Genomic DNA, 22563 nt, shown 5'->3' on the forward strand with positions numbered 1-22563 from the left:
AAGACAGACGCAAAATCCTATACTTAATTCCAGGCTGGCTGGTTAGTTCAGTTGGTTAGAGCACAGTGTTATAACACAAACGTCAAGGGTTTGGATCCCCTTACAGGCCAGCCACCAGAAAACAAATAAATAAACAAAATAGCCCAGGGTCATGAGGCATGAAGCTGGGGACCAGACCCTCCTCCCACAACCAGGCACACTGCCATCGCCACCACCAGGTAGGTAAGGAGCATGCCAAAAACATCACCTCCATGTGGGTGGCTCACTACAGCCATCACAATAACCAGGGCTGCCGTGAAAGCTGCTAGACGCCACAGCCACCACGCAGATGGTCCGCCAGCCATTGGAGTGTGTTGACACAAGGAGAGACACTAGCAGAGACCAAAGAAAAGAAGAGGATATCTCTCTCCACAACGCCCATTCCAAACTAACAGAAGCACAGCATCTGCTCTATGATAATATTGGGGGACCTGATCACACCTCTCAGCATTGGACAGATCATCTAGGCAACAAATCAACAGAATAACCATTACTCTTTTAGGAGAGAAGAAATCTAGGGTAACTAGAGGGGGGAGGGGGAAGAGAGAAGGGGATGAAGAGAGATTGGACAAGGGGCATAAAGAATAAGTATATTTTGTAACAATATATATGCTAGTAATATTGATTTGATCAACACATGTCAACATTGAACCCCCCAAATATGTATAATCAATTATGATTCAATAAAATTAAAAAGTAAAAATAAAAAAAATAAATTAAACTAATTCCAGCAATGATTATTCTTTTCATTTCTTTCTCTCTTTTTTTTGTCTCTTTCTGTGATTTTTCTTTGTTTAAGTATTATACATCATGACTAGAATGGGATGTTACTGGGAATGCCTGGTTGGTTTAATATTAGAAAATCAATCTGTGTAATTAATCACTTTAACTGAATAAATGTGAAAAATCATCTCAGGTGGAGGGTTCAGATCCCCATACTGGCCAGTCACACATACACCAAGAAAAAAAGGAAAAAGAAAAAAAAAGTCATCTCAACAGGTACAAAACATAATTGGATAAGATTCAACATTCATTTATGGTGGAAAAAAATTAGCAAATTAGAAATTCAGAAAAAAAATTACCCTTGGCGGGCTGGTTAGCTCAGTTGGTTAGAGCATGGTGTTATAACATCAAGGTCAAGGGTTTGGATCCCCATACTGGCTAGCTATGCCAAAAAAAAAAAAAAAAAAAACCAGAAAGATACAAAGAATGAAAATTATCCTTAATCCAGGAAAGAATATCTCGGCTTTAAACTGCTAACTTCTTGTAACCTCACATGGAAGAAAATAGGGATAGAGACTCCAAGGAGTCTTTTTTATAAGGTGACTAATCCTGTTCATGAAAGCTCCACCCTCATGATCTAATCACCTCCCAGAGGCCCCACCTCCTAATACCATTACACTGGGGCTTAGGATTTCAACATATGAATTTTGGGGAACACAAAATTTCAGTTCTTAACAGTGTCCCTGATACCCCTGTACTAAAATATCATATTGATTTTTGAAATAACAAGAAGAGTGGGGGTATACCTGACACCCTGCAGAAGCAAAGGCAAACCCAATTTGTTGGAAAACTTCCCCCAAAAAGGCCTATACCACTACCACAAATTAGAATCAGGAATGAGCTAAAAAACAAAGATCTTTCAACATGTGAGAAAGCAAGCCACAGTTAGACAGACTACAGAAACCAGACAGCAGATTTAAGTCCCCAAGTATTAAAAGAGTTGGAAATGTCAGAAAATATAGGAAGGCTTTGTTTGAGATGGTTAAAGAAATAGAAGATACAGTTACAAAGATTAGAATAAAATAGGAAAACATCAGAAATAAAGAGGCAAATGGTTAAAAAGAAATAAAGACAGAAATGAAAATTTCAGTAATAGAAATCATAATCTCAGAGACTGTGTTACACAGCAGATTGGATACCAGTCTTTTCCTAACTTTTTTTTTTTTTTTTTAAAGATGACAAGTAAGGGGATCTTAACCCTTGACTTGGTGTTGTCAGCACTACGCTCTCCCAAGTGAGCCACGGGCTGGCCTATCTTTTCCTAACTTTTTAAGCTGGATGCTTATTAAAATGATTTTCAGTTTTTCTTAGTTTCTAATAACAAGCATTTGAAGATCTAAATTCCTGTCTAATTAGAGCTTCAGCAAAATCCTATGATTTTTGATATTTTTGCTAAAATTAAATTCTGGATAATTTCTAATTTCTAACAGACTTGTAAAATCAACTTTTTCTTTCAATTAAAAGATTTCTTCCTTGACCCATGAGATAATTAGAAGTGTGCTTGTAAATTTTCAAATAGCTCTTTTAATTATCTTTTTGTCAATGATGTCTTACTGAAAAGCTTTATTGACACAGAACATAAACTACATACCAGATTTTTGAAACTGAGTCTGGTACTATGTCTCGATACCTGGTCAAGTTCAGAAACATGTTTTATGTTCCTCAAGAGAAGTTATATTCTCTAATTCTCGGGCTCAGTTTCTGTACATGATCATCAGATCAACCTTGTCAGTAAATGGTGTTCTAATTTTGTGTTTGTTTGTTTGCTTGTTTGTTTTTGGCAGCTGGCCAGTACAGGGATCTGAACCCTTGACCTTGGTGTTACAACATTGTTCTCTAACCAATTGGGGTAACCAGCCAGCCCTAATTTTGTGTATTCTTAATAATGTTCATCACTAATCCATAAAACCACAAAGAACGGCCAGCCGCCAAAAAAAAAAAAAAAAAAAAAAACCCACAAAGAGATACCATTTCACACACATTAGGGTGCTATTACTAAAAACAAACAAACAAGCAAAATAACAAGTGTTGACAAGGATGTGGTGAAACTGAAATCCTTGTGCGTTGCTGGTGGGAATATAAAATGGTACAGGTACTATGGAAAACAGTTTGGCGGTTCCTCAAGAACTTAAACACAGAACTACCATATGATCCAGCAATTCCACTTCTGGGCAAATACCTCAAAGAATTGAAAGCAAGGACTCAAACAGATATTTGTACACCCATGTGCATAGCAGTATTATTCACAACAGCCAAAAGGTAGACACAACCTAAATGTCCATCGGAAGATGAGTGGATAAACAAATATAGTATATACATATACATAAAATGGAATATTATTCAGCTCTAAAAAGGCCACGACAACATGGATGAACATTGAAAATGTTATGCTAAGTGAAATAATCCAAACAAAAGGGCAAACATTGAATGATTCCACTTATGTGAGGTACGTAGAATAGTCACATCATGGAGACAGTAAGTAGAATAGCGATTACCAAGGGGTAATGAAGAATTACTGATTAATGGGTACCAAGGTTCAGTTTGGGAAGGTGAAAAGTTCTGGAAAAGGATAGCAGTGAAGATTGCACAACAATGTGAATGTACTTAATTGTACATTTAAAAACGTACACTTAAAATTGGTTAAATTGTGTGTGGGTTTGTAGCTCTGTGATGGACTGGGGTGGCCGTGTTCTCATCCCCATCCTGGGAGCATGTTCTCATCATGACAGTGGCAGAGAGAAAGGTACAAATGGACAAGCAACACATATGAGCCCTCTGAGGCTGTAAGCGCGAAACGCACTGTTTCTCCTGCTCACAGGCCATTGGCCAAAGCAAGGCACATGACCAAGCCCAAAGACAAGAACAAGAGATGACATTCTGTCCACCCTGAAGCCATGGCAAGGCTGTGGGTTCAGGGAGAGGTGACAAATTGACAATCATTCAATCTAGTATACCAAGGCCCAAGGTTCAATTCCTGTACCAGCCACCCATCAAAACAAAAACAAAAGAAAAAGAAAATCCAAAATAATCAACCAATAAATGATTAGGGTTCATTGGAGAATTTAGCACGTTTGCTAGATATACAAGCATACTTCAAAAAGTTCATGGAAAGATTCATATTATCTTTTAATTCTATTTTTCTGCAAACTTTTTGAAGCGCCCTTGTTTAAGATTAAAACATTAGAATCAACTGAGTATTTATATATCAGCAACAATCAGAGAAAACATAATTTATAAAGATACCATTTATAAAAGCAACAATCATATAAGGTATCTTGTAAATCTCTAAAAAAAGAAGATATGCAAAACATGTATACAAGATTAGAATACTTCATTTTAAAACATTGAATTAAATGGAAAGAGAGAGAACACCTGTTCATGAATAGGAAAACTTCATTGCTATTCCAATTAAAATCCAGAATATTTTATGATCCTGACATTTATTTATATGGAGGAGAAAAGGGCCAAGAATAGCCACCATATGTGCCCAGATATCAAGATATTTTATCACTTTTTTTTCTTTTTTTTTGGCTGCATGGTGCCAGGATCAAACCTTGGTGTTATTGGCATCATGATCTAATCAACTGAGCCAACTGGCCAGCCTAGCTATCAAGATATTTTGAACAGGATGGTTGTTGGGTGTACCAATGGAAGAATAGATAGTTCAGGACTTCCGGTCAAGATGGCGGAATAGATGGTCCCTAGCATCACTCTCTCCCACAACTCAACCGATTTAAACTATAAAAACATACCATCAAGTGCATATGGAATGGGGAGATGTCCAGCAAGGGAGGCAGAAGCTCCGCGGAGACCACATGCCCTGCAGGGCTGCCGTCACACGATCCGGCAGATAGGCTTCACTGCCGCCACCCGGCTCCATTCCCAGCCCAGCCCAGTGCTCACAGAGTGGGGAGACGTCCGGCAGGGGAGGTGGAGGCTCTGCAGAAACCACACACCCTGTGGGGCTGCCACTGCGTGATCCAGCAGGTAGGCTTCACCGCAGTCACCCGGCTCCATACCCAGCCTGGCCTAGTGCACTCAGAGCAGGGAGAAGTCTGGCAAGGGAGCCGGGAACTCCACGGGGACCACACTGCTGCCGCACGATCCAGCAGCCCGGCCCAATGTGTACAGAGCACAGAGACATGCAGCAGGGGAGATAGAAGCTCCATAGAGTCAACACACCCTGTGGGGGGGGCCGCCACCATGCCATCCAGCAGCAGGTAGGCTTCACCGCCACCACCCGGCTCCATCCCAAGCCCAGCCTAGTGCGCACAGATCAGGGAGACACCCAGCAGGGGAAGGGGAAACTCTGCAGAGATCACACGCTCTCTGGTGCCTTGGTGCATCCCAGCAGCCTGGGCCAGAGCGCTGGAACAGGGAGAAGTCCAGCATGGGAGGTGGAAGCTCAGCAGAGACCACACACCCTGCGGTACTGCCCTGTGATCCAGCAGCCTGGCAGAGTCCAAGCTGACCAGAGAGGTGGCTCCCCGGAGAGGCGCAAGACCCGAGGCAACCACACATGCAAGGCACTAGTGGCCAACTGAGCAGTCACTGAGATAGCCATACTAAATTGGCAACCACAGCAACATCTTAGTCAGTCAATAGTGTCAAGCCTGTGGACTGTGAAACCCCCTGCCACAATGAATAAACATAAAAGAAAAGATACCAGAAATACGAAAAATCAAGAAAGTACACCACCAACGGATAATAACTCTCAAGCTCTAGATCCTATAGAACAAGAAGCCCTTGAAATGACTGACAAGGAATTTCGAGTGATAATTCTAAGGAAACTGAATGAGATACAAGAAAACTCAGCTAGACATCATGATGAAATGAGGAAAAGTATACAGGACCTGAAAGAGGAGATGTACAAGAAAATCAATGTCCTGAAAAAAAATGTAGTAGAACTTGCCAAACTGAAGAAGTTATTCAGTGAGATAAAAAACACAATGGAGAGTTTAACCAGCAGTCTTGTGGAAGTTGAAAAGAGAACCTCTGAACTTGAAGATGGGCTGTTCGAAATAACACAGGCAGACAAAAAAAAAAAAAAAAAAAAAAAAAAAGGAAAGAAAGAAAGAAAGAAAAAAGAATTAAAGGTATTGAAGAAAATCTGAGAGAGATATCAGACAACCTTAAGCGCTCAAATATCCCAGTCATGGGTATTCTAGAAGGGGAGGAAAAAGGAGATTGCATTGAAAACATATTCAACAAAATAGTGGCAGAAAACTTCCCAGGTATAGGAAAAATCACAGATCTTCAGATCCAGGAAGCTCAATGATCTCCCAATGTATTCAACCCAAAAAGGTCTTCTCCAAGACATGTTATACTCAAATTGGCAAATTTCAAAGACAAAGAGAGAATCTTAAAAACTGCAAGAGAGAAGTGTCAAATTACCTATAAGGGAGCCCCAATCAGGCTAACATCAGACTTTTCATCACAAACCCTAAAAGCCAGAAAGGAATGGGATGATATATTCAAAATACTAAAAGACAGAGATTGCCAGCCAAGAATACTCTACCTGGCAAGACTATCCTTCCGAAATGAAGGGCAAATAGTATATTTCTCAGACAAACAAAAACTGTGGGAGTTCAACACCACACGACCATCCTTACAAGAAATCCTCAAGGGAGTACTGGGTTTGGTGCCTGAAAAATAACTACCACTGCCATAAAAAACCAAGAAAAATCAAAACCCACTAGTATAATAAAAATGGCATTCATAAAGAGAAAACAAACAAACAAAAAGGCTACCTACAACCTAAGGAACCAACAAACACAGAAAACAAACAGTAAATCAGAAAGCAAGGAACAAAAGACACCTAAGACAACCAAACAATAATCAATAAAATGCTAGGAATAAATCGACACTTTTCAATAACAACTCTTAATGTAAAAGTCTTAAATTCCTCAATCAAAAGACAAAGACTGGCTGTCTGGATTAAAAACGAGGACCCAACTATATGCTGCCTTCAAGAGACCCACCTCACGCATAAAGACTCACATAGACTAAGAGTGAAAGGATGGAAAAAGATTTACCATGCAAACAGAAAAGAAAAACGAGCTGGAGTAGCTATTCTTATATCTGACAAAATAGAGTTTAAACTAAAAACCATAAAAAGAGACACTGAGGGACACTACATAATGATAAAAGGACTGATCCATCAAGAAGACATTTATTGCATTAAATGCTCACCTCAGAAGAATGGAAAGATGGCAAGTGAACAACCTAACACTTCACCTTAAAGAACTAGAAAAACAAGAACAATCCAAACCTAAAGTTAGCAGATGGAAAGAAATCATTTAAATCAGAGCATTACTTAATGAAATTGAAACCCAAAAAACAATACAAAAGATCAATGAAACAAAAAGTTGGTTTTTTGAAAAGACAAATAAAATTAACAAACCATTAGCATGGCTAACAAAAAAAAAAAAAAAGAAGAGAGAAGATTCAAATAACAAAAATTAGAAATGAAAAAGGTGATATTACAACTGATTCATCTGAAATACATGGAATCATTCGAGATTACTATAAACAACTATACACCAACAAATTTGTAAATCTGGAGGAAATGGATAAATTTCTGGACACACACAAGCTCCCAAAACTGAGCCATGAAGACATAGAAAATCTGAGCAGACCAATAACAATATTGAAGCTGTTATCAGAAGGCTCCCAACAAAGAAAAGCCCAGGACCAGATGGATTCACAGCAGAATTTTACCAAACATTCAAAGAGGAATTGACACTGATTCTTTACAAACTATTCCAAAAGGTTGAAACAGACACAAACCTCCCAAACTCATCCTATGAAGCAAACATCATCCTGATACCAAAACCAGGTAAAGACATAACCAAAAAAGAAAACTACAGGCCGATATCCTTGATGAATATAGATGCAAAAATCCTCACTAAAATACTAGCAAACAGAATACAGCAACACATACATAAAATTATTCACCATGATCAAGTGGGATTCATCCCAGGGATGCAAGGTTGGTTCAACATATGCAAATCAATAAATGTGATACACCATATTAATAAAATCAAACACAAGGACCATATGATCATCTCTATAGATGCTGAAAAAGCATTTGATAAAATTCAACATTCATTCATGACAAAGACTCTCTTTAAGTTAGGTATAGATGGAAAGTATCTCAACATAATCAAAGCTACATATGATAAACCCACTGTCAATATCATCCTGAATGGGGAAAAGCTGAAAGCTTTTCTTTTAAGAACAGGAACTAGACAAGGATGCCCACTCTCACCACTCCTATTCAACATAGTGTTGGAAATACTAGCCAGAGCAGTCAGAGAAGAGAAGGAAATAAAGGGCATACAGATTGGAAAAGATGAAGTCAAACTGTCCCTGTTTGCAGATGACATGATCCTATATATCAAACAGCCTAAAGCCTCTACAAAGAAACTCTTGGAGTTGATAAATGATTTCAGCACAGTAGTAGGATACAAAATCAACACACAAAAATCAGTAGCAGTTCTTTTCTCCAATAGTGAACATGCAGAATGAGAAATCAAGAAAGCCTGCCCATTTACAATAGCCACCAAAAAAATAAAATACTTAGGAATTGAGTTAACCAAGGAGGTGAAAAATCTCTATAATGAGAATTACAAACCACTGCTGAGAGAAATTAGAGAGGATACAAGAAGATGGAAAGATATCCCATGCTCTTGGATTGGAAGAATCAACATAGTGAAAATGTCCATACTACCCAAAGTGATATACAAATTCAATGCAATCCCCATCAAAATTCCAATGACATTTTTCTCAGAAATGGAAAGAACTATCCAGACATTTATATGGAATAGCAAAAGACCACGCATAGCCAGAGCAACACTGAGCAAAAAAAATAAAGCTGGAGGCATAACACTACCTGACTTTAAACTATACTACAAAGCTATAATAACCAAAACAATATGGTACTGGCATAAAAACAGACACATTGATCAATGGAATAGAATAGAGAATCCAGAAATGAACCCACACACCTACAGCCAACTGATCTTTGACGAAGTCACCAAGCCTATACACTGGGGAAGAGACTGCCTCTTTAGCAAATGGTGCTGGGAGAACTGGATATCAATATGCAGGAAAATGAAACTAGACCCATACCTTTCACCATACACTAAAGTCAACTCAAAATGGATTAGAGAATTAAATATACACCCTGAAACAATAAAACTTCTTAAAGAAAACATAGGAGAAACACTTCAGGAAGCAGGACTGGGCACAGACTTCATGAATATGACCCCCAAAGCATGGGCAACCAAAGGAAAAATAAACAAATGAGATTGTATCAAACTAAAAAGCTTCTGCACAGCAAAAGAATCAATTAACAGAGTTAAAAGACAAGCAACAGAGTGGGAGAAAATATTTGCAAAATATACATGTGACAAAGGATTAATAACCAGAATATACAAGGAACTGAAACAACTTTACAAGAAAAAAACAAGCAACCGAATTAAAAAATGGGCAAAAGAGCTAAGTAGGCATTTCTCTAAGGAAGATATACAAATGGCCAACAGACATATGAAAAAATGCTCAACATCACTCAGCGTTCAGGAAATGCAAATCAAAACCACACTGAGATATCATGTCACCCCAATTAGGATGGCTAATATACAAAAGACTGTGAACTATAAATGCTGGCGAGGTTGTGAAGAAAAAGGAACTCTGATACATTCCTGGTGGGACTGCAAAATGGTGCAGCCTCTATGGAAAATGGTGTGGAGGTTCCTCAAACAATTGCAGATAGATCTACCATATGACCCAGCTATCCCACTGCTGGGAATATACCCAGAGGAATGGAAATCATCAAGTCGAAGGTATACCTGTTCCCCAATGTTCATCGCAGCACTCTTTACAATAGCCAAGTGTTGGAACCAGCCCAAATGTCCATCATCGGATGAGTGGATACAGAAAATGTGGTATATCTACACAATGGAATACTACTCAGCTATAAAAACGAATGAAATACTGCCATTTGCAACAACATGGATGGACCTAGAGAGAATTATATTAAGTGAAACAAGTCAGGCACAGAGAGAGAAATACCACATGTTCTCACTTATTAGTGGGAGCTAAAAATAAATAAATAAATTCACACACACACACCCCCAAAAAACCCTGGGGGGAGGGGGGGAGAGAAGATATAACAACTACAATTCCTTGAAGTTGATAGGACAAGCAAACAGAAAGGATATTGTTGGGTGGGAGGGGGGAGAGGGAGGAAGGAGGGAGGTTTCGGTGATGGGCCACAATAATCAACCACATTGTATATTGACAAAATAAAATTAAAAAAAAAAAAAGAAAGAATAGATAGTTCAGAAACCAGCGCAAAGTAATATAGATATTTTATATACGAGAGAGGAAGAGTTTAGATCAGCGAGGAAAGGATGGTGCTAGGGAAATTGTTAACCATATGGGAAAAAAAATGAAATTGGACTTCTTTCTCATACCATTTACCAACCAGACTTTGAAGGAGTGTGGTGGGGGAAGTCCAGAGGCACTAAACCCAGTTTAGGAGATTATAGAGAACTTTCCAGATGTGGTGACATCCAAGATGAGATTCAGGTGATGGAGAATTGACCAAGCAGAGGGGAAGACCTGAGCTGTTCAGTACCATCGCACTAGGCACGTGTGGATACGTGAAATGTAGCTAGTTCAGGTCCAGACGTGCTGTAAGTGAAATATACACCAGATTTCACAGACTTAGTGCAAATAAAATACTATTAAAATCTCATTAATATTTTTATATTGATTAAATGTTGGAATAATATTTTTGGATATATTGGGTTAAATAAAAAATATTTGTAAAATTAATCCCCCATTTCTTTTCACTTTTTCTTAATGTGGCTATAAGAAAATGGAAAATTACACATATGGCTCACCTTCTGTGGCTTACACTATATTTTTATTGGGCAGCGTGGGTCTAGACAGAGAAAATTGTGTACAGACTCATCCCGTAAATATGCACAATTATTACATGCCAATAAAAATTTAAAAAAAATTTTTTTCAAACTGAGAGAGCAGTGAGAACCATGGGGAACGACAGACAGGATTCTTGTCTTTGAGGGTCACCTACTAGTAGGGGAGGCAGATAATAAACATGCAAACATCAAATGCATCAGAGAAGTTAAAAATAAGTGTCCTGAAGACTACAGAAGAGAAGTTGGCTGGGGCAGTAGAGGGTGAGGTTGTGGAGTTGGGGATAATTTCAAGTTGGGTAGTCAGGGCTTGGCTCTTAGATGCAATAACCTCAGTTGTGAATGAATTGAGATCTGTGCCAGCTCTGTGAAGATGGAGCTGGACAAAAAGAGCTCACATGGCAGGGAGACCTGCAAGTAAAGCCTTGTAGGTGGGAATGAACTGCTTTGTTCAAAATTAAACAAACTGGTTAGTTTGGTTTTTTGTTACATTCTTCCACTACAAAATTATTTGTTGTTAATCTCAAAGTCATATTTGACTGGGGAAGGTGTTAAGCAGGGTTGTGACTTTTTGATCGAATTTGCACTTTTAAAAGGTCTCTCTGACTATTGGAAGTAGTTTTATTTGTGTTTCTGTTTGCTTTGTTCCATGGGGGCAAGGGGATAAGCAGATTGGGAAGCTAGTCTGGCAGCCCCAGTGGGGGATGATGGTGGATTGCAGTAGGGTGCCAGGGCTGAGATGATTTCCAGAAAAGGATGGATTATGGACATAATCCAGACATACAGCCATAGACTTAGTGATACATCAGGTATGGCAGGAGGGAAAGAGAAATGAAAGGTGGCTCCTAGGTTCTGACCTGAGTCCCATGCAGATGGGGTGCCCTTTACTGCAATAGGAAAGGCCAGCAAAAAAAGAGGTAGGGAACAGTGGAGAAAAAAAAAAAAGATTTCTGGTTCTGGTATGTTAAGTTTAAGGTACCTATTCATGCATTTAATAAAATTTTAAGCAAATACTTGTATTATGTGCCAAGCACTGTCCTAAGTGTTAGGAATGCCCTCCTGAGCTTACATTCTAGAAAGGGGTGACAGACATACCGATACATATGTAACCGAATATCTAGAAGGAAAACAAAACAGTGATGGGGTTGGGGGTGCTGTTATAGACTGGGTTTAGTGACAGCCTCTAAGCATGTATCTGGATGAATGCCTGGATGGCCAGGTGGAGACGCCCACAAGGCTATCCAACACCCAAATACATAACTCAGTAGAAATGTCGAGAAAATGTTTAATGGCTAGAGAGCAGTGTGAGGGTGGGGGTGGTGCATGGTGAGAAGAGGTTGGTGCAGGGCGAGAAAATGGACAAGAAGAAATCATGGTAAGAGTTTTATCACCGAGTTTGGACTTCCTAAGGTCATCAGGAAGATGTTGATGGATCTTGAGTGGGGGAGTGACACTGTACCTCTGAACATGTGCCTTATGTGGTGGATTCAACTGTAAATGATGCCCTCAATGACCATTATGGATATAACTTTCTTTTTTGCAACTGGCCAGTATGGGGATCCAAACTCTTGACCTTGGTGTTATAACACCATGCTCTAACCAACTGAGCTAACTGGCCGGCCCTGGTACAACTTTTATAAGCCTTAATTACCAGTAACTTTTCTTTTTCTTTTCAATTTTTCCATTCTCTTAAACGCAATATAAAATACAATAACCTGAAATTTAAAAAATGAGTTTTATTCCATTTAGATTAGTTCATCCCTCTTACTTGTTGACATGCTTATTAATTCTGTCCTAAGCGTGATTATAAACATACCAGATTTTTTCTTTTTCCTAACTTTTTATTTTGGAAAATTGCAAATATACTCAGAGTTAGAAAGAATAGCATAACGAAACTCTGTGTACACATCATTCAGCTTCAACAAATTTCAGATCATGGAAAATCTCTTTTATCTATACCTTCACCTAACCCACTTCCTCACTCCCATTATTTTGAAGAAAGCCCCAGACATTGTATCAGTTCATTTGTAAATATTTCATTTACAAATTATTAAACTACAACTCTCAAGTGTCCATTTCGATGTCTGTATATCACACTTATTGAAGACATTCCAAAATTATCTGTAAAAATAAAATTTGGCATGAATATTTGGAACTTTATTCTTAGATGTCGGTAAAAATTATAAAATATACCATTGCCAGTTGGCAAATAATTTCAGTGTGGTTTCATCAACAAAGTGTCTCTAAGGGAAAGAGTAACAGATATGATTAATAATTACTTGATAACTCTGTAAAGGCTTTTTGGTATATTCTCAGGAACTGAAAAAGTGGATAACTTGGTGACGAATTATTTTCTTCACTTTTTGGTATCTATCTCTTTGATTTTAACAATACCAAAGAAGGATTTAATTGAGTTGCCAGTTGATAAAGCATTAACAATGATTTTGATCATGTATTACTATGGTTTTTGTCATATAACTCAGGAGTTTGGAGATCAAATAACATGCCTAATTATGTGGGAAAAGGGTTTTTTTCCAATGCTACCTATAATAACGGAAATGAGAATAGAATTAATGCTGAATGCTGTCTTATTGCAGCATTAAATAATATTTATCCATTGTATTAGTCAGAGTTCTCCAGAGAAATAGAAATAATAGAATCTATCCACCCATCTATCTATCTGTCTATCTGTCTGTCTGTCTGTCTGTCTGTCTGTCTGTCTATCTATCTATCCACCTATCCATCTACGGAGAGATTTTGAAAGAATTGGCTCATGCAATTGTGGTGGCTGGCAAGCCTGAAATTTGTAGGGCAGGCTGGAGGCTGAAGAGTCAGGTGAGAGTTGATGTTACAGTCTTGCGTTGGAATTTGCAGAGCGGGGCAGGGAATTCAGGCAGGGTTTCTATGCTGCAGTGCTGAGGAGAAAACTGTCATTGCTCTTAAGGACTTCAGCTGATTAGATGAGGTTCACCCACATTATGGAAGATAATCTGCTTTACTCAAAGTCTATGGACTTAAATATTAATGAGATTTAAAAATATATTCACCAAGTTGACATATAAAATTAACCAACACATCCAAGGAAACAGAAAAAATATTTGAATTTTCCATAAATCTTTATTATATTTAATAATTGCCAAACTTTGAATTATCTTATGATATATGATCATTAGGTTTTAATAATAATTGGAAATGACAGCATATTTTGATGTAAAGCTTTATTGTTGAAGAACATTTAAAAAATGATTTATCTCTGTACCTTCTTGCTTTTGCTGTGAACCTAAAACTGCTCTAAAAAATAAAGTCTATAAATAAAACACTTTAATTCTTTTAAAAATGTAATTTGTAATTATGTTTATTGCTGAGGTGGATGAGAGGGAAGGATCCATAAAAGACTTCCAAGCAAAATTATATTAGAGGGCTGGCTGGTTAGCTCAGTTGGTTAGAGCACAGCCTTGTAACACCAAGGACAAGGGTTTGGTTCCCCCATCAGCCAGCTGCCAAAAAACCCCAAACATACAAAATTATATTAAGATAGGATTCTGGAAGGAAAAGTGGAGTATAAAATTTCCAACTCTACAAAAGTTGTTTATGTACTTTTTAGTATAATAAATATTATAAATATATCACTGTGGAACTTAGATTACATTGAATAAATTTAAATTGATTAAAAAATTACATTTTAAAATTGCATATATATGTATATGCACATGTATATGTATTTATATATATTCAGAAATCACATTTTTCTTTTCTTTTTTTCTTTCTTTCTTTTTTTTTGTTTAAAAAGATGACTGGTAAGGGGATCTCAACCCTTGGCTTGGTGTTGTCAGCACCACGCTCAGCCAGTGAGCAAACCGGCCATCCCTATATAGGATCCGAACCCGCGGCCTTGGTGTTATCAGCACCGCACTCTCCTGAGTGAGCCACGGGCCGGCCTAGAAATCACATTTTTCAAACTAAACAAATAAGATAATTTTAATGTCAACATAAAAATATACAAAAGAGTACAAAGTTTTGCAAAATTCTTTTATTAAAGTACATGAGAAAAAAATTTGAAAGCCATTCCTCTAGAAGACCTGTCTTCAGGAAAGCGTAGATTCTAACTCTCCTCCCTAATATGTGCCTTGAAATATTTACTCAATTAAAAAACTTTTTTTCCAGGATTTCCCACCATAATAAACCACACGATCCACTCCATCAATCATAGGCTATCTTCCCTTTCTGGGTCCAATGATGCACCCCTCCCTGCCTCAGTCTCCCCTTTCCTTCCCCGATGTCCCCTTCCATTTCCCAAGCTCCCTTCAGACCATCTAAAGCTCAACACTCTCTCAGCCTGGTTAGAGCTCTGAGCTGACATGAAATGTCAAAGGGTTCGTGTCCCCATGACTAAAACGAACTTTTACTGTCATCATCTGAGTCACTTAACTGAAAAGTATCAGGGCTGTCCAGGTAGCTCATTTGGTTGGTTCGAGTGTGGTACTGATAACACCAAGGTCCTGGGTTTGATCCCTGTATGGACCAGCTGGGGAAAAAAAATGCAGGCTATCTCAAAAACAGTCCATATAATCCCCTGTATCTTTCTTTGTGTCTTTGTGCTGGTGAATGACCTTAGCCTTAAGATTGGCTTTGACTTCAGGGTGAGTGCCTGAGAGCAAATATAATCACTGACCTCTATCAATAGAGCCATTTTTGTTTAATAATACCTCTCAATGGCACCAAATAGCACTTACAATAAAATGCAATCTGTCGATGTCCCCTCTTTGACCAGGCCATCCTTATCTCACACTAACCTCAGCTAAGGTCACTCTGTTCTCCTTTGTCGCTAAACTCTATCATTCCATCTTCCTTTAGCTCCTGGACAGGTCTAGCTCTCTTCTGCCTCAGGGTCTTTGCCTTCAAGCTTCCTTAGCCTGGAGTGTTCTCCAGACTCCTTCAAGTGAGTGGCTGTCTCTTTCTCTTCAGGTTTGTTGCAATTTGACAGTAGCCATCAAAATGTAAGATATCTGCCCATGGATCCACCAGAGACAATTCTAGAAATCCATTCTAAAGGAATATTCATATTAGTGCCCAACAATATATATGAAAGGATGTTTATTGCAGCATCTTTTAGGAGTAAAAAATTGTTAAGAATTTCAATGTCCTTTAAGAGAGGAATGGTTAGGGCTGGCCCGTGGCTCACTCGGGAGAGTGTGATGCTGATAACACCAAGGCCCTGGGTTCGGATCCCATATAGGGATGGCCGGTTGCTCACTTGGGTGAGCGTGGTGCTGACAACACCAAGTCAAGGGTTAAGATCCCCTTACCAGTCATCTTAAAAAAAAAAAAAAAAAGAGAGGAATGGTTAAACAGTAATAATATGCAACCATTAAAAAGAATGAGGTATTCAAGGGTTCAGATTTTCATCCTGGCCAGCTGCCAAAATAAATAAATAAATAAATAAATAAAAATAAAGAGAGAGAGAATGAGGTAGATCAGTAAGTCCTGACATGGATAGAGGCCCATGGTATATTGTATGTGAAAAAAGAAAGTCACAGCACACTATGAAGCATGCAATCCCACTTACACAAGTAAAACAAAGCCACCATACCCCTGTGGATATAGAAAAGGTTCCAGAAGGCTTCACAGCAACAGGGGTGGAAGAATAGATGAAGGATAGCACTCCTCTGCTTCTCTTTCCTACTTTGTGTGTTTTACAGTGAGTGTGTGTTCATGTAATAATACAACATTTTATTAAAGCTCTTAAATGTTGAGGCAAATTTTAGGAGGAGGAGCTAACAGCAAATTGGTGTCATGCCGGGGAAACATAATCTTCCAAAGAGATACCAAAAGTTTGAGGCAACTTTCCTGGCCTCTGCTTTGAGCTGAGCAGGTAAGGTGTGAGCTAGTGCCTTTATGCCAGAATTGGCAATTAGATGCTTCTTGTCCAGACTGGGACCACATCTTCCGAAGCTGTTGGATGGCACAGGCTGGTCCACCATGTGCATGTGTCATCTTAGTTAGAAATGCTTCATTTCTTCCTGTGGGGGAGTCCCAGCCAAGGGGAAGCTTGTTTCACTTACATGGGGAGATGGAGCAAGAAAGGGAGATGGGGAAAGAGAGAGAGAGAGATGAGAAAATAGAAGGGGAAGAATTAATGAATCCAAAGAGAAAAGAAGACAGGAGGGGAAAGAAGGGGAGCAGGAGGGGGAAGAGAGAAGGGGAGGAGATGGGAGAGAGAAGAAAAGAGGAAGGGAAAGGAGAGGAGGGGAGGGGAGGGGAAGAGGGGAGAGAAGTTCTCATCTCTGGAATTTTAGGGAAAAGAAAGGCACTTGAGGGAGAGAGGAAGGAAAAAAGCAAAGTAAAAAGAAAGAGAGAATAAAAACTCAATCTGATGGTGGCTACTATTTTAATTTTTAAGTCACGTAGGAGGGGAGGATAAATACACACTTAGGCTGTTTCCGAACAGCTGGTATTTGGGAATGCTTTGTTTTCCTGCCTCAGCCAGTCTGAATAAACCAAGGTGTCTACTGCTGCATGAAAAATTCTCCCAAAACGTAGTAGCTTAAAACAACAAACATTTATTATCTCACATAGTTACTGAGAATCAGGAATCCAAGGACTGCTTAGCTGGGTGATTCTGCCTCTGGGTCTCTCATGAGATTGCAGTCAAGATGATGGCAGGGCTGCAGTCATCTGAAGACTCAGCTGGGGCTGGAGGATCTATTTCTAAATGGCTCACTCACATTGACTAGAGAGCTCCGCCCTTGCCTGCTGGGCCTCTCCCTGGGGCTTTTTGACTATCCTCATGACATGACAGCTGGCACCTCCAGAAGGAGTAATCTGAGAAAGCAAGGTAGAAGCCATGATGTTTTCTATGACCCAGCCTTGGAAGTCACACACCATCCCTTCTGCCATGTTCTGTTGGCCACACAGACCATCCCTGATACCATATCGGAGGGAGCTGCAGAACATCATGAGTATCAGAAGATGGGGATCACTCAGGACCATCTTGAAGGCTGGTTACCACCCAAGGCAACAGACAAGTTTCTGCTGGGAAGTCTCTTCTCTCTTCTACAGTGACTCAGTAACTAGTCATGTGGTGATGAGCAAGAATATCCCTAGAAGTACTGTTTGTAACAGACAAAAAGTGACAATAGCCCAGACACCATTCAGCAATTGAATACATAAATTGTGCTGTATTTATAGGATGGAATACTCCACAGCGATGAATAAACCAAGTATATCTCTGTGGAACAACCTGGATGAACCTTACACAGTGGAGCAAAAGAAGCCAGCCTAGTGTATATGGTATTAATCCTCATTTGTATAAAGCTCAAAACTGGCAAAACTAAACTATAGTATCTAGGACTGCCTATTTAGGTGGTGAAACAGTAAGAAGAACAAAGACACAATTAGCATAAAAGTTAGGGGGCGATTACCTTTAGAGTAATGGAAGACACTATGATCAGGAAGGCGCAGGGTGGGGCTTTTGACAAAGTTCTATTTCTTTGCCCGTGATTGCAAGTGTTCTCTTTTTAATAATAGCTAAAGCCATGTTTCTGTTTTATGCTCTTTTCTGTATATGTATCATATCTCACGATGAAAAAGGTTTTAAAAAATAACACCAAGGTCATGGGTTCAGATCCCCGAACCAGCCAGCTGCCAAAAGAACAGCAACAAACATGTGTGCGTATATATGTATATATATTCCATATATATATGGAATGGCTTTTGCAGTAGATTTGGGGCTTAATGCTCTGAGATTCTGCCTCAGAAAACAATCCACAGCAATGATGACAATAATCGGTCTATAATTTGCACAACGGACCCTGTCCCTCTATCAGTGTGGGTGATGGGGATTTGCAGCAAGCATGAAAGCTGTGGGGAAGCTTGTACCCTCAGATCAGTGACATGAAATGAACCCTGACCCCTGGTGCCCATGCATGGCTGCAGAGCCTCATGTTTGGGCACTGGGAACTCAACCCTATTGTGGTGACTGCCAATTTTCTCCTAGAAACCTTAGTCCTGGAGGACTTACAGTCTGGTTCTGCTATCATGCCCCCTCCTCTCCCCTCCCCGCCCCCCATCCTTCTTTCCTCTCACCCCTTCCTATCCCAGCTTTTCTGAATTTCTTTTGTTAAGCTGACAGAAGCCATAATTGCACCTATTGACAAGACCTGGACTGTGCTTTTCTCTCTCTTTTCCTTTTTTGCAATCTACAATGAGCCTTCCACGTTCATTACCGCAGATGGTCCTGGTCAGGACCCAGGGGCCGGTGGCAGAAGCTTATTATCCAGCCGCGGGGACAGTGAGTGAGAGCTGGCCGGCAGCCGCAGTCATTCTGAAGCAGTCATGTCCAATTAGAAGAAACATTAGGCACTTTCCTTCTGAAGCCCCATTAACAAATTAGTCCTACCACAAACTGAGAGAGACTGGATGGGACCAAATACCTTTTGACCACTGGATAATTTGATAATTTGGAGAAGAAACAGTGCAGAACACTGCCCTGTGTGTGTGCGTGTGTGTGCGTGTGTGCGTGTGTGTGTGTGTGTAGGAGGTCGGAGGTGGCAGGTGGTTAGGGAGGAGGATTTGACCCCATATGCCTGTGCCACCCAGGAACGAAATCTTTCTAATATTGAGCAATGCCTGTTATTGGGTTAAAATGGTCACAGAATTGGCAAGAATGGCAGTCTTTTGTATGGTCAGGACTTCACCCCTGCTGGACTTGCTGGGTTAGAGGAGCTGTTGCACATGCCCTCAGCCAAGACATTGTGTCCTTATGAATTTTTGCAAGTTTTAGTTCCAGGAAGTTTGTGGGCAGAAGGCTGAGGAAACCAATGCCTTCTGTACCTGCTGAGGCAAAATAATCTTAAGTCACTATTTTAAAGTTATCTTAGGTTTTCAAAATATTGATTGCTAATGGATTGCTCCGGGAAGAGTAGTAATTAAACCTCTGAGATTTAAAAAATTCCAAAGTCTGAATCACAAATAAGTTTTTGTTGCTAAGGAAACAACTGCATTCAAATTACCATTGCAAATTCAAATTGCTGTTTTAGGTTTATTTGCAATACAGCAAAAGATTGGAGCAACTCCTCTAAAAAGGAGAGAAGGAAAGAAAGATGAGATAAAGAGAAAAGTATGTTACTGGTGAGAACACTATTCCTATTTAATGAGCAATTCCAGGATTAATAAGCTGTCATGGAATGAGAGACAGTATGGATCTTCTATATAGTCCTCTGCTTCTAGATTTCCTAGTTCTTCAGAGTCGTTGATCACACACACAAAAAATAATAATAATAAAAAAAAAATGCCAAAACCATAAAGCTTCTGGGAAAAAAACCCAAAAGACAAAAAATATTCTTGAGGTTAGCAAAGATCTCTTGTACAGTACACAAAAAATATTAACCATTAAAGAGGAAATAAATAAATTCGACTTCATCAATACATCTACTCTCCAAAAATAATAAAAGGGCAAACCACAGACTGGGAGAAAATATACACAATGCACATATGTGACAAATGTCTTGAATCCCAATATGAAAAGAATCCATACAAATCAATAAGAAAATCAACCCAATGTTTAAAATGGTCAAAGTCTTGACCAGAGACTTCACCAAAGAAGATATACGAATGGCTAATAAGCACATGAAATTATGTTCAACATCTGAGTCATCAAAGAAATGCATATGCATATGAAAACTGCAATAATAGCTAAATTTTAAAAGACTGATAATTATGAGTTGATAAGGATATAAAACAATCATAACATCATACATAGATGATAGGAGAGTAAAATGGTACAACAACCTTTGAAAACCAGATTGTGAATTTCTCATAAAAATGGTAAATACATCTATCTTATGCAAGTAAATGTTTATAATAGCTGCTATGGTCAGAATGTGCCCCCCCAAATTGATGTGTTGGAAACTTAATCTTCAATGCAGCACAGTGGGGAGGTGGGGCCTTTTGAGAGGTATTTAGATCATTAATGCTATTATAAAAGAGCTTGATGAAGGGAGTTTGGCCTTTTTTTTGCCCTTCCACCTTCACAATTTGAGGATAAAGTGTTCCTCCCCTCCAGAGGATGAAGCATTCAAGGCTCCGTTTTGGAAGCAGAGAGCAGCCGTCAACAGATGCGGATGCCTTCATCTTGGACTTCCCAGCCTCCAGAACTGTGAGAAATAAATTTCTGTTCTTGATAAATTACCTAGTCTTTGGTACTTGGGATTATAGCAGCACAAACAAAGACAATAGCTTTATTCAAAGTAGCCCAAAACTGGAAACAACCAAATGCCCATCAATAGGAGAACAGATAAACAAATTGAGGTACATATACACAATGAAATACTAGTCTGCAGTAAAAAACAGTGAACTATGGATACATGTAATAATATGGATGAATCTCACAATTATACTGAGTGAAGAAGCCACACAAAGAGTACACTGTGTATTCCATTATGTAAAGTTCTAAAATAGGCAAAACTGATCTAGTGTGATAGAAATCAGATCAGGGTGAGCTGGGGAGAGCAGTGACTGCAAAGGGGCAGACGGGAATGCTCTGAGGTGAAATAAATGTTCTACATCCTGATTGGGGTGGTGGATAAATGGCTGTATACGCACCCAAACAGAGCCAACTGTGTGCTAAAATGGGTGCTTTTTCTGTACATAATTCTACCTCAATAAAATGTTGCTATTTTTTCTTTTATATGGGTGGGATTAGGCTGGGAAGGGACCTGGAGGTTGAAGGAGGAGCTTGTATTTTATCCTATAGCCAATAAGAAACCATCTAGTTGCTTACCAGGGATGTCCCGCGCTACCGTCTCGCCAGCAAGAAGGACGCGGCACACAAAGGATCCTTCTGCAGATAAGCTTTAATGCCTCTTGAGAGGAAGAGCATAAGCTTGCTAAGAAATGGAGACCCCGAGCGAGGGGAGCCGCGCCCCTTATATAGAGACAGTCCCTCGCCTAGGACGTGTTCCCATCTGATTGGCGGTCGTGCATCAGCCCAGATGACGCCACGGGAGAGGCAGAGACTAGAGGTGGGGAAATTCCCAGCACATGCGCTCTAGACTTGTTTTTGCCGATTGTCAGTGTCGTCCGGCGCCATCTTGTAATGGCGATTACGGTGTGACGTGGGCAGCTCCCCACATCTCCCCCTTTCTTATTACATTAAGAGGCTGGAGCAAGCTCATTGGCCACAACATGTCTAGCCAGTAGTCCTGTCTTAGGTCGACCCACCTCAGGCCGTGACCTTACCCGTCAAAGGTTAACCCTATCGCCACCAGGCACCATGTCTTAGGTCGGCACACGTCTGGGGGGAAGTTGCCCGTCTCTGGATCTACTGGAGCGGACTCTGAATTGTGAATTGTGGGCCAGCACGAGCCAGGGCGAACCCCACTGATCAGTTTTCAGGGAGGCCAGCCGAAAAGAGGGGGGGGGGACTAGTCTTTGAGCATAGATAGCCAAATATCGGGATTGGCTCCTTGCTCCAGAGCCACAAGTGCTTGGGCAATGACCACCTTGTCTTTTTGTGTTTGGGCTTTCAGCCTACAGACCAGCCAAAGAAGGAACACTAGTCCACAGCAGAGGGCCGCTCCAAACAACCCCACCCCCACCCATTCCTTGAAATGTGACATGGCAGTTGTGATCCAGGAGGACAGTCCAGCTGAAAAGGAGGCATCCACTCTTGTTGAATTCACAGACACGATGGCATAGCGCAGTTCTTGCATCAGGTCGTCAAAGTTCCCTGTCCAGTTTCCTAAAAGATACTTAGACAATTGATGAGACAAATTTGCCGCCCTGGTAAAATTTT

The sequence above is a fragment of the Cynocephalus volans genome, chromosome 14, assembly GCF_027409185.1.
Source record: "Cynocephalus volans isolate mCynVol1 chromosome 14, mCynVol1.pri, whole genome shotgun sequence".
Lineage (NCBI taxonomy): Eukaryota > Metazoa > Chordata > Mammalia > Dermoptera > Cynocephalidae > Cynocephalus > Cynocephalus volans.